The 13,913-nt window shown below is 40.5% G+C and overlaps 1 non-coding gene across 1 annotated transcript; it reads left to right on the top strand.

Moving 5' to 3' along the window:
• Positions 1–9,374: 9,374 nt before the first annotated feature.
• TRNAS-CGA (transfer RNA serine (anticodon CGA)) lies at positions 9,375–9,447 on the top strand. The gene has a single exon. It is a non-coding gene; the product is annotated as a tRNA-Ser (tRNA).
• Positions 9,448–13,913: the final 4,466 nt, after the last annotated feature.

Genomic DNA, 13,913 nt, shown 5'->3' with positions numbered 1-13,913 from the left:
TCCACAGCCTGTTTCCAGTCATTCGACCGGGTCATGAATGGAATGAATGAAGCCCCCATCTACCGGCGTGGACAGCACAAGTGGCGGCTGCCGAAGCCTGTCGCACTCCTCTTGGACAATGATAAATGGCTGACAGATGAAATGAAATGCTAATGGAGTGTGTTGCTGGAATGAAATACGACAGGGAAAACCGGAGTACCCGGAGAAAAACCTGTCCCGCCTCCGCTTTGTCCGCACAAATCTCACATGGAGTGACCGGGATCTGAATCATGGTATCCAGCGATGTGAGGCCGGCGCGCTGCCGCCTGAGCCACGGCGGCTATAAATAAATAAATAAATAAATAAATAAATAAATAAATAAATAAATAAATAAATAAATAAATAAGAGTACGTGAAAACGGTTCCACAAGACAGCTTTACCTGAAAACAACCATCGTTGTGGTCTATGGCTAACTATTCTATCTTCACCACTTCCTTTTTGTTGCCTGGGTCATCTGTTCTCAGACTGACTTTCTGCAGCTTCCTTTATCACGTTACCTAGGACAGATATTTTCATATCTACGCACATCTAATATGTTCGACATATGCAAGCCTTTGCCTAGCCCAGTTGTAACTACCCGTCCTCAACATTTCCTTCAGATCTAACAAAACGTTTTGATGTCCCAGGATGTATCCTATCTCATCTGATCATAACTGGTCGAGCTGTTTTCCTATCAATTGCTTAAATCAACATTCCTTCGTTGATTCAATAAAGAGGCTGCCTAGCCGAGGCGTGCTCAGTTCGCCTGGAAGGACAGGGGTGCGATTCCTCGTCAGTATGTCAAAATGTTCGGAAGCGAGATTTTCTCTTCTGGAGAGACATGGACGGGAGATTCACACAGCTTAGACCAGAAATAAGTACCTTGTTAATTCCTTGGCGACCACTTAGTGTCAAGGTTACTTTACCTTCCACTCTTTCAAGGGTCTTCATGGCTTACATCGATATGGCTTTGACAGAAGACAGCTAGTTGCTTTACGTCGCACCGACACAGATAGGTCTTATGGCGATGATGGGACAGGAAAGGGCTAGGAGTGGGAAGGAAGCGGCCGTGGCCTTAATTAAGGTACAGCCCAGCATTTGTTTGGTGTGAAAATGGGAAACCACGGAAAACCATCTTCAGGGCTGCCGACAGTGGGGTTCGAACCTACTATCTCCCGAATACTGGATACTGGCCGCACTTAAGCGACTGCAGCTATCGAGCTCGGTGATATGGCTTTGCTTTCGACATTCAGTGTTATTCTGCAACGGCAAATTTCCACATTTTTTCTTATTTCCACTAGTGAACTTTCATGTCTCACCTCCATGCAATGCCACGCTCCACACAAATACCTTCAGAAACGATACGGATCTTTATAATTATTTTTTTGCTAGTGGTTTGACGTCGCAGTAACACATTCCAAGTTTTTGGCGACGTAAAGATAAGAAAGAGCTAGGGTTGGAAAGGAAACACATGTGACCTTAAGTAAAGTACAGCTACAGTATTTACTTGCTGTGAAAATGGGAAACCACGGAAAACCATCTTCAGGGCTGCCGACGGAGGAGTTCGAACCCACCGTCTCCCCCATTTCAAGCTCCCAGCTATGCGACCATAAACGCACAGCCAACTAGCTCAGTATTCTATTATGTATATATCTGTCTGTGCCGTGGTCCGATAGTGGTTATCATTCTGTTCCTAAGATACCGGCTTCGAGTTTGGCTGAGGTCGGTGGCATCTGAGAGTGTTTAAAAGAGAAAACACAGTGTCGTTGTCTTCCGGCACGTTCAAGAACTCCTGCGGGGCAAACCATCTTAGAGTTTCTTAGAATCTATAGCAAAAATGGACGTTAAAATATATAACATTATTATTATAGATTTCATTTGCTGATTTTCCCATTTATTATTATTATTATTATTATTATTATTATTATTATTATTATTATTATTATTATTATTATTATTGTACCGGGAGGTACACCTCAACCCCGCACATTTAAAAGAAGCGCTTTAAAGAACGCTATCTCTCATACAAATCTTGAAACAGCTAGTGCACGAAGTTGGGACATTAATCAGAAGATGTCACTCATAAATAACAGAGTATTGTGTTACCTTAAAGCTTCCTAAACTGTTTGGATTTCTTTGTTTTGTTTTGGTGTACATCAAGAAGTTTGAACTTTCTTCCATAGATGTCCTTACAAAAACTGAGGTCATGCACTCTGGTGCAAGGTGGAAGAATGGGTAATTTAAAGAAGTTTTGTTTTTATATGTTTTCTCAACTAAATTAACTTTAATTTATTTTGGTATTTCAATGTTTGCAACACTTCCTTCTCATCCCGCCAGCTTTTGAGCCTGGCCAAACAGAAATTTTCTGTATTTATTTTTCAACCAATAATTGGCTTCTTGTAACTTTTTATTCTGCCAATAAAAATGAGAGGGCGTGCCCGGATTTAGTCCAGAGCCTCCTCGAACCCTCCCCTCGGATATATAAGCTGCGGCTTTTTCAAGCTACCTTGTTTTATTGATCGTCGAAGTTCTGAGTGTGTGTGTGTTAAGACAGGAGGCGGGGTGCCTCATTCTTCGGCAGGCAGAACATCAGCCCAGGTAATGGCCACCAGTTTTCTATCTCTGTAGCTATCTCCGCAATCTTACCCGAGGGGAAGGTCCTAATCTTCAACTATGTAACTATCCATTTTCTAAAATGTAAACTTTCTTCCTGCTAGTGTAAAATTTCATAAAGACATAGACCGTAAATCGGGGATAGAGAGTGCGTTACCCTCTCGAGTTCCCCTTCAGTTTACCTTGAGGTGACTACGATTTTGTAACCGTTCCTGTAAAACATTAATTAACCTTCCTTCTAGTCACCTCATTAGCTTGCAATTAGCCTCTGTATCATAGGGCCACAAGCCCAAGTAGGGATTTAAAACAAGTTTTCAAGGAGCGCAAGTGTACGCCTCCATCCATTTATGAGTTTGGGCCAGTAATATTAACCTGTTCTTCTTTTTCACGAAGACCCAGTAGTATGAGTACTAGATACCTCTGTGTACAAAAACTGTAAATTGTAGGTTGGGCCTAGAGAGCCCAGAAGTGGAAGGTTTGTGTAATGCTGCCTTGAGTAGGCTCTAAGAAATAGGGAGCATAGCCTCCTAGGTTGAAGTTGGAGAGCATGGAAGCTCTTTTCTGAGATTGCTGTAACATTGAGGGGTGCCTTTGGACGGCTATAAATTGTAACGGTTGGAGCAAAGTGCTCTGTCTTGGGAGATTTCTCTCCTTGTCTATCTAAACGCTACATTTGCGGCGTCGTAAACTTGTAATTTGGAGCTTGAAGCTCAGAAATTGTAAATTTCGTGTATCAACATTGCTTTGTACCTGTAACATTGTTATTTCTTTAAGTGAAAAGTTGTGTTAAGTTTGAGATTTGAAAAGAAATATACCGAGCTCGGTAGCTGCAGTCGCTTAAGTGCGGCCAGTATTCAGTATTCGGGAGATAGTAGGTTCGAACCCCACTGTCGACAGCCCTGAAGATGGTTTTCCGTGGTTTCCCATTTTCACATCAGGCAAATGCTGGGGCTGTACCTTAATTAAGGCCACGGCCGCTTCCTTCCCACTCCTAGCCCTTCCCTGTCCCATCGTCACCATAAGACCTATCTGTGCCGGTGCGACGTAAAGCAACTAGCAAAAAAGAAATATAAGTTATAGTCTAATTTAATTTTTGATATCGTATTCAAGCCAACACCTTCTTTCACCTCTCTCTGTTCCACGGAAACTCCGTAACATTTATTATTATTATTATTATTATTATTATTATTATTATTATTATTATTATTATTATTATTATTATTATTATGTTAGCGGTTTAAAGTCATACTCTAGAAGTGGGTAAATGTATCATGCAAACATACATTACTACAGTACGGCACAGTAAGATTCATTTTGCTTCATACGCGCGCGTAGGAAATCATCGAAAATTGTTGCGATGGACTGCATAACAATATGTGGCTGGGAGGTGTGACCAGTCTTAAGGGAAATAATTGTAGGAAGAACATTGTCACGTTCGGGGTTTTGGAACAGCAGTGACGATATGTATTAAATATGACCGCCTTCCGCACATCAAAAATGTATATTTTGAAAGTCACTACGATTTCCTCTTGAAAGCGGGAGACGGGCTGGGTTAACGAAATTTTGGGGCTCTTTCTGCAATTTGTACAGAAATGTATTTATTTGTTTAGTATTTGGAATTCACGCCTAAACGTATGCAACCATACGCGCACTGCAATGTGCGCGTTTCAAATAAACCCACCTGCTTGTTGGGTGGCTTCGTGTTATTTGCGGGAACTCAACTTTTACGGTAGTAATTCTTTATTCATTTTTGATGCATATATCTTTCACGGCCCAATTTGACAACGCAGACTTGTTCAACTGCCGAAAATAAAAGCATTGACGCATTCAGATATTTTTTTCCATTGTGGAATATGAATAGAATTGACATATTAATTGTTATCTCAATAATACCGCGACAATACACATGATTTAGATACAACTAGAAAGGCTATAGTATATGTGTGAAAATGAGATGCCATTCAATTCTCTATCTCTGAGGATAATTGAAATATGGGCCTTGGAATTAACGAAAAATAATATTATACGGAAAATTTAACGACCTTCACTGTGAGTGCTATTTATGAATGCGTACGTACGTACGCTAATACTGTCATGTCTTTCAGCGTTCAGTCTGCAAGCCTCTGTGAATCTGCTAAAAGCCTCCACAATCCACTATTTGTAACTAGACCGGGCGAGTTGGCTGTGCGCGTAGAGGCGCGCGGCTGCGAGCTTACATCCGGGAAATAGTAGGTTCGAATCCCACTATCGGCAGCCCTGAAAATGGTTTTCCGTGGTTTCCCATTTTCACACCAGGCAAATGCTGGGGCTGTACCTTAATTAAGGCCACGGCCGCTTCCTTCCCACTCCTAGCCCTTCCCTGTCCCATCGTCGCCATAAGACCTATCTGTGTCGGTGCGACGTAAAGCCCCTAGCCAAATTTGTAACTAGTTCTGTGGCCTCGTTTAATTCTATACCTCTTATCCTTAATAATTAGAAACTGAGTGTAAACACCGTCATCTTGGTCTGCATCTTCCCTCCATGACCGATTCCATTATTCTCCTAGGTAACCTATCCTCTTCCATTCGCCTCACATGACCCCACCACCGAAACCGGTTTACGCATAATATAGCTTCATCAATAGAGTTAATTCCTATTTTAGTCTTTATCACCTCATTCCCAGTACCCTCCTACTATTGTTCTCAAAAGCGTTCGTGACTTCTTTCTTACAGAATACTGTTGATCTCAACCGCTAGCTCATTGCATCAGCTTTTCTGCACCTCGATTCAATCTCACTTACTATGCACTACCATCCTGGGAGAATAGAAACTTATATACCTGAGATGATCTGACTGTTCCACTTGTGCATACCGAACCTGACACCCAATTCTCTTAGGTTTCTTCCCTACCGACATTTCTTTAGTCTTGTGATGGCTAACATTCATATCATATGTTAGGAAAATATTATTAGCATAATCTTGATTTCTAAGCTTTTCTATATCCGTTTTAAAATTTCCGTAATTAAAAAACAAGTTAATTTTTTGATGTGAAATGCCCCATAAAATAGTCATGTAAATCTAATTTTTCACTCTGCACTGTATGTTGCATATTAAAAAGAAATATTTAGATTTGACAGTCAGTATAATAAGAATCAAGCAAGGAATATTAAAAAAAATATCAGTATTGACCTTCCACGAAAAAAAAAATGGATTAAAGGCATACATCTAGTGGAGAATTCTGCTTCAGTGTATAAACCGTACAGAAACATGTTCTCGCTTTGCAATATGAAAAATAATTGAAATGAAAATCCACAGCCTGTTTCCAGTCCTTCGACCGGGTCAGGAATGAAACGAATGACGCCCCGATCTATCGGCGAGGATAGAAATCGTGCCGGCTGCCGAAGCCTGTTGCTCTCTTCTGGAGCATCTGACAGATGAAATGAAATGATCCTGGGGAGTGTCACTGGAATGAAAGATGACATAGAAAACCGGAGTACCCCAGAGAAAAATTTGTCCCACCTCCGCTTTGTCCAGCAAAAATCTCATACGGAGTGACCGGCATTTGAACCACGGAACACGGCGGTGAGAGGCCACCTGAGCCACGGTGGATAATATGAAAAATAATACAATGGAACCTCGATATATCGAATCACTTCGGGAGGTACATGTTATTTCGAGTTATCGAAATTTCGAGATATAGAGAATACCGTTCTTGAGCATGTATAGCACATATTTGAATCATATGTATGTACGGGCTTATACGGAATACATTATTTTTAACAGTATTTAAAAATATACAATCTCTATTTTACGGCATCACTTGAATTATAAGCCAATGGCAGTAGCCGTGTTGAAACACCGGATCCCGTGAGATCTCCGAAGTTAAGCAACATTGGGCGTGGTCAGGAGTTGGAAGGGTTACCACGCGCTGTTGGTGGGGGGGGGGGGTAAGGGAATGGAGGAGCGGAAAGGAACTGGCCACCCTACCGCACGTAAACTCCGGCTCAGGAACACCTCTGCGGAGGTTCGGACCTGCCTTCGAGCAGAATAACCCTTACCTTTAATTATAACCTTTATTATAGTAACAATTTAAAGGACAGGATACAGTATGTACAGCAGTGAAACGAGAAATGTTCCTCTGTTAACACCTTTGGAAAAAAAATCCGTTAGTTCCTTCTGTTTGCTACTGTTAACATTTACTCCCTTCACGTTGAAACTTCTCATCAATACCACGCAGCCGAGATTCGTAAATGGAGCTTGTCATCCGTGACTTTGGGGGTTACGTACGTGACCGGTAATTAATTCACATCCGAGAAACAGCGAGGCTTCGTCGATTTTCCAATCATTAGAAGTTTTAGTTTATCGCTTCCCATCATATTAGCTCCCAGCATCACCGTAAACCTTTATTTACTTCTTAACTGTTCGTCACAAAACACAAATGCAGTACTGCACAGTTAATGTTCCACACAATTCGAGTTACAGAGTATTTTTTGCTTCAAGGGAGGAAATATTTGCTTCGAGAAATCGAGAAATTCGTGTAACCGAATTTCGAGTAATACAGAAATAAATACACGTGAAGAATAGAACAAATGGCCGGGAAATTTAAGTTACTTCGAGATACTGAAAATTCGAGTAATGGAGGTTCGAGATATCGAGGTTCGACCGTATGTTATATAAATTCAGTACATTGTATTCAGTATATTGCCTTAAAAGCAAAAATTAACAATAAAATATTTCACAAATTGCTACGTCTGAAGACTAATATTCTTACAAGAAATGTGTTCAGCACAATAATAATAATAATAATAATAATAATAATAATAATAATAAGAAGAAGAAGAAGAAGAAGAAGAAGAAGAAGAAGAAGTTGGTTTTAATCTCACTAACTACTCTTAAGGTTTTCGAATGCACAACGAAGTGACGAATTTTTTCCAGCAGGATATCTTTTACTGTACGATCCGGTAAATTACCGACAAGAGATTGATGTTTGTCAGAACCTTCATATCACTGAATTGAGCCGGACACATACTTATTTATAAAATTCGTCCGTGTTATAATGAACTCCGATACGCACTGTTTAGTCATATGATGTCTTCAAGCTTTTTGCCTTTTGAGACGTTTGAAATTTAATACGAGTTACTATACTAATATTCGACGTATCTGAACCTGCAGTCTATTAATTACAATAGTTTCGATCAACATTGAAACCTGTAGTTTTATAATTACAGTACATCAAGTGTGCAATAACACAACACAGTTGATTGAAGTTAAGTTGCAGATTCGTGTAATGAATTGCCAGGTAAGAGCTCGAGTTCTATTATACGGATCTCATTACAATACCAATAATAATAGAAAGAGTTAATTGCTACGGTAAACGGAATAACCTAGCTAGACCATTATGTTAGCATCAAATATAATAGTAATTAATTTTAAATTCATAGCTGTAACAGAGTTATGTTATACTGAAAGCAAATTCAGCTATATATAGAGGAGTAAATGTGGATGAGTGGACTCTTACGACTTAATCCCCAAGAATAGCTCGATTTTAACCTTATAAATCGTCATAATTGTGCACACACGAGGCAATTTTGAAAGTACTTCATCTTTTGTCGAAGCTTGATCGTATCAAGGTTAGCAGCCGTGCAGAATGCTCCCTGGGGCTAGTTGATGTCTTACACGACGTGGCAGGGCAGAGCTAAGTATTGATATATTAAACTCTCCTGGCACTGTAATTACCTGCTTGTAACTCACCAGTGACCGGAATACAATCGTGTCGAAATCCTTAATAAAGAGATCCAGCCCTAGAAAGAAATCCACACCCTGCGGAGAGACCACGACAGATTAAGATCGCCCGCTCGTATTTTGTTCATCAGAAATGATGACCCTATTCAGCTTGATCGGTGTATCAACTGGCTTATGCAATGGGACGGAACTTTAGTATTGTCGCGTTCTACAAGTTCACGTCGCATTCCGTGATGAGTGCAAAATTCCAAATCTGAACAATTATTAATAATAATGTTTTTTGCTTTACGTCCCACGAACTACGAGTACTTTCTTCGGTATTCGGGGACGCCGAGGTGTCGGAATGTAGTGCCGCAGGAGTTCTTTTACGTGCCAGTAAATCTACTGACACGAGGCTGACGTAATCGAGCACCTTCAAATACCACCTGACTGAGCCAGGATCGAACCTGCTAAGTCGGGGTCAGAAGACCAGCGCCTGAACCATCTGAGCCACTCAGACCGGCCCGCGTTTCATTCTTATGGGGCACCTAAAGAACAAAGGTATTTACGGTTATTTTACTGGAACTCAACTGAAGGAAGAGGCTGCCTAGCCGAGGCGATAAATGCATGGTCGGTTCACCCGGAGGGACGTGGGTTCTATTCTCCGTCAAGAAGTCGAAAAAATTAAGAAACGAGATTTCCACTTCTGGAGCGGACTTGGCCCTTGCACCAAAACTGAGAACCAGGTTAATTCCTGGGAGCAAAGTTGGCCGGACATAGGGTTAACCATTCTAAGCCACTAAGGCCCGAGGTTATGGAAAGTGGAAGCCCTTATCTTCCATTTATCCAAGAGCATTCATGGCCTGTAAGGAGATGACTTTGTAATCGAAACAGACTTTCAACGTATTAGGTCGTGTTACGTACATGTAGTACGTGTTGAAGAGATGTTAAGTACAGAACAAAAATGGCCAGCCGGACACCAGTGGGATCCGAACCCACAACCTGTAGCTCAGATCGTTTCAAACAGAACAAAGATGGCCTAGGACACCATAGCTCAATTGGTAGAGCAACCGACGCGAAATCGGGAGGTTGTGGGTTCGGATCCCACTGGTGTCCGGCTGGCCATTTTTGTTCTGTACTTAACATCTCTTCAACACGTACTACATGTACGTAACACGACCTAATACGTTGAAAGTCTGTTTCGATTACAATGCGGTCGTGAAAATTCAATATTCATTGAGATGACTTTGCTTTGCAACAGAAAGGTGCGATTTGCACGATAGCTTTGCTGCTGGCTTCTCCGCCACACGGATGGGTGCAATTACGTTCCTCGTTCGGGTTGGACTGTGTCGTTGTTTTATTATTTATAGATTTCCGATGTTTCGAATAAATTACAATATTATTTACCACTACTCTATTCTTTTCTTGCAATTTGCTTTACGTCGCACCGACACAGATAGGTCTTATGGCGACGATGGGACAGGAAAGGCCTAGGGGTGGGAAGGAAGCGGACGTGGCCTTAATTAAGGAGAGCCCCATCATTTGCCTGGTGTGAAAATGGGAAACCACGGAAAAACCATCTTCAAGGCTGCCGACAGTGGGGTTCGAACCCACTACATCCCGGATGCAAGCTCACTGCTACGCGACCCTAACTACCCTATTCTAGCTGTGTGGGAAGACTAATGATCTCGGATCGAGTAGAATTTTTTCAGTTGCCTTGATAAAGATAATACTGAAATATATTCGAAAATTCGGCAACATTTACATAAGGTAAATGAAGAGACTACGCGTTTTAACGAACTAAAAACGTAAAAACGTAATAGTAGATTATCAGACCGTGGACGATTCAATTTCTAACAGACAGGTGAAGATAGTATTTCGTTGTGGAATAGTACGTGCTATAAGTAAGTCCATTCGGCATAAAACGTCCAAAATGAGGCAGACATAACTGGAGTAAGTTAAATAACGTTTGGGAAGTTCACTGCAGGTTTCGAATCCCGGTGACTATGGGTGGGATTTTCAGTAGGTTCAGTGTGTAGCCTCATAAAGGGTATCTAGCATTAAACCTTTGCAGACAGAAATTGAGCTTGAGTACTCCACACGAGCGTGGGAAGGAGTCGTTGAGAAAAATGTGGAACTGAGCAGGAAGAGCAGTTAATAAGTTCTAATATGTTATACAAGATTTAAATCAACGCTCTATTTTAATTCGATATTAACTACCACTGGACACCGAAAGCCACAGCTCTGTAAGGTCACAAACGTCTCCACTCATTTTTCCTCTTACACTGTACATAACCGGGACAAAATTTTTGGCACCTCAGCGTTTTCGAAAACCGTAAAAGTAGTGAATGGGACATAAACACAATAATATTTTCATTATTACCATAAAAATACTCTTCATGGTAACAGGTGCTCTTCAGTAAGATCTTTCCTTCCCGTGCTGTGTTGATACTTATCTCCTCTCTGTATTACGACGAAGAGAGTCAGCACTGACTTGAAGGTTCCAGTAGTTCGGTTGTGAACACATCTCTCTACTAATAGAGACTCAGTTTCCCTCCACAAAATAATGCTTAATCTTCCAAGATTCCATTCTCATGTGCTTTACGTCCCTGTTTTATCATTTATCAATCGCAGGCAAATGTTCAAGTGAAATTTGTTCACGGTAACGGGCCCTACAGCTTCAAAGTTACCTCCAATGAATGGATTACTAGGGCTCGGAAGTTGAGGAAAATTCCTTTTTGTCTCGAGTGTCCGAAGACGACGCCCAACATAATACATGTTCATTCTGGGTCATCGTAGGTCTGAAAATGGAGAGTTTTATTCCGCCTTTTCTTTTGCATTTTTCGGCGATTTTTGGCTTATTTGTTTCTTTTATAGTATTTTTAAGACCTTAACGACTTTTTTCAACTTGGCTATATTTTTATGCCACTCTCAATCCGAATCATCAGTTCATCCATCAACACTTAAACATATTTTCTGTAGTAAATACATATATCTGAACCATATCTGAAGAGAAAAAATGAAATGATAATGGAATCAAATGGAATGAAAAAATGAAACTAATGCTTGAAATACCAGCGGTATCACATTATGAGCGAGATAAGTGAAATAATCAAAGGAGAAAATTTTGATGTGAGTGTTTTTTGAAGAGGAAGATTTAACTTGCTTCATGTATGAATCCTTAACGTCCTCTGATGTGGACAGAAGCTTCTCGGTGTTTCCCAACGTGATATCTGAAAACCGACGAGCCTTTACACCTAAGAACGCGGAGATGACTATTGTGATATACAACAAAGCCAACTGAGGTAAGGTTTCTGAATTTCAATTTCTGTAAACCTAGTGTCGTTCCAGTTATACTGATTTCAATTTCTTTCTTCAGGATATCCATTGCGGGTTCGCTGAATTCATTCTAAGCGGAAAAAATATCTGTTTCTAAATTCTGTAGTACTTTTTGTAACAAACACGGAATTCTCTTTTTAAGGTTATATTAATCTAAAAATATGTGTTGTCTTAAAGAAGAAGTGCCGGCCCCGTGGTGTAGGGGTAGCGTGCCTGCCTCTTACCCGGAGGCCCCGGGTTCGATTCCCGGCCAGGTCAGGGATTTTTACCTGGACCTGAGGGCTGGTTCGAGGTCCACTCAGCCTACGTGATTAGAATTGAGGAGCTATCTGACGGTGAGATGGCGGCCCCGGTCTAGAAAGCCAAGAATAACGGCCGAGAGGATTCGTCGTGTTGATCACACGACACCTCGTAATCTGCAGGCCCTCGGGCTGAGCAGTGGTCGCTTGGTAGGCCAAGGCCCTTCAAGGGCTGTAGTGCCATGGGGTTTGGTTTGGTTTAAAGAAGAAGTATTTCACTCATATATTTTTGCACTCTATGTTGCACACCACGAGAATTTTTAATTTTTAAACATTATATTTCTTCATTAAATATGTAATTAAAACTACAATTATGAATGAATTTGGATCGTATTTTACGTCTTTTTTTGTCAGCTCTAGGTCCTTTTCTGATATTCATAGTTAATTTTACAGGTATTTTTTAGGCAATTTAGAGCTCTTCAACTTCAACACTAGACCAGCATATCGTCGCTGCTGGGACAAAACCTCCTGTGTGAAATATTTTAGCTTAGAACTTTGGCCGGTAAAGTTCTGTCATCTATGGTGCAATATGGTGTGAATATTATCAAGGCATTCTCGCTCTTCATAATGTATGTGCTGCGGGTCAGTATATCTCCAAAAATATTATCACATAGGAAATTTTGTCCCGGCAACAACGATATCTTGTCTGACAAAAAGACGCACACGCCATGCAAAAGGCTACTGATTATTATGCCCGAAGTTCCTAAAAAATAGCACAAAAATATTAGCACCGTAAAGGATTTTGCATTAACATGAAACAATGGTAATTCCTTTCAAATTTACAGTTGTATCAAATGTCTGAATAACACATAAACGAATAGACTAGAAGAAATGGACAAGATGAGTTTTTGATAAGACTCACATAACTCTGACGAACAATTTACTCGACATACGGAAATGGCCTTAGGGTTCATTCAAAAATGAGTGCCATGTTTATTCCTAGTGTGATAGTACATATATCACACCCCCGAATTATATGTAGAAGTTAGAGATATTATTGTCAGTATTCGATTTATTATTATTATTATTATTATTATTATTATTATTATTATTATTATTATTATTATTATTATTATCATCAGTATTTCATTTGTATATTTTGTCATTTATATTGGTAAGCTGGAAGATATCCACATATGTAGGTATGAGTAATTTGTTTTCCACGAGTGGGAAAACATTGCTTTAATAACTCTGGTAATTTGGTTGAGTCATATGGCTACCCCAGTGTTTGTTGTGATGTACTTGTGTCGGGAAATTCATGAGTCATGTATATATTCCAGCCTGATGGGATGAGCTTGTTGTTGTATTAGGAAAGTTTGGTGACTCATGGAATATACCCCAGAGTTTGTTTATCTCTTGGGAGCAAGGTCTTGACTAGAGATCACTTATGATTGGTGGGCCAAGACCAATCCAGACGTATCATTTGAGAGGAGGGGGATGTTGATGTCTATACAGGTTGATCATACGGCGGCAACCAGGGAGATTGTAAAGGGGTGATTGTAAAGGAACGAGAAGGAAGATAACTACAACCAGTGACACTGTATAAGAGAACTACAACTGACGCACTGTACGAGAAGGAAGTGGTGCTGATACACGGTACTGGAGTGACACGGCAGCAATGGACTGGACTTCAAACGTTCGTGGAGCGTAGTCTTGTTATGTTCGTGGAAAGTGGCTGATTGTGGAGAGTGCTTGCGCATTAAGTATTGTAGCACTTGTGGCGGCCTAGCATTATATGTTGGTGAAAGCTATCTCAGACTTTCCATAATTTATGTTGAGGATCGACAGACGTGTGTGTATATATCTTTACAACAAGTGTTAACATATGTGAACACAGTAGTATAAGGTACAGTATCTCTGTGATGTGATAACTGCCGATTATGAGAATCGGTAAGTCGAATTGATATACAGTAGAGACAGTGAAGGGTATTTATCTTCATACAT

The sequence above is a fragment of the Anabrus simplex genome, chromosome 2 (genome assembly GCF_040414725.1).
Source record: "Anabrus simplex isolate iqAnaSimp1 chromosome 2, ASM4041472v1, whole genome shotgun sequence".
Lineage (NCBI taxonomy): Eukaryota > Metazoa > Arthropoda > Insecta > Orthoptera > Tettigoniidae > Anabrus > Anabrus simplex.
Note: the sequence above shows the minus strand (reverse complement) of the source record. Positions and strands in the feature narration are given on the sequence as shown.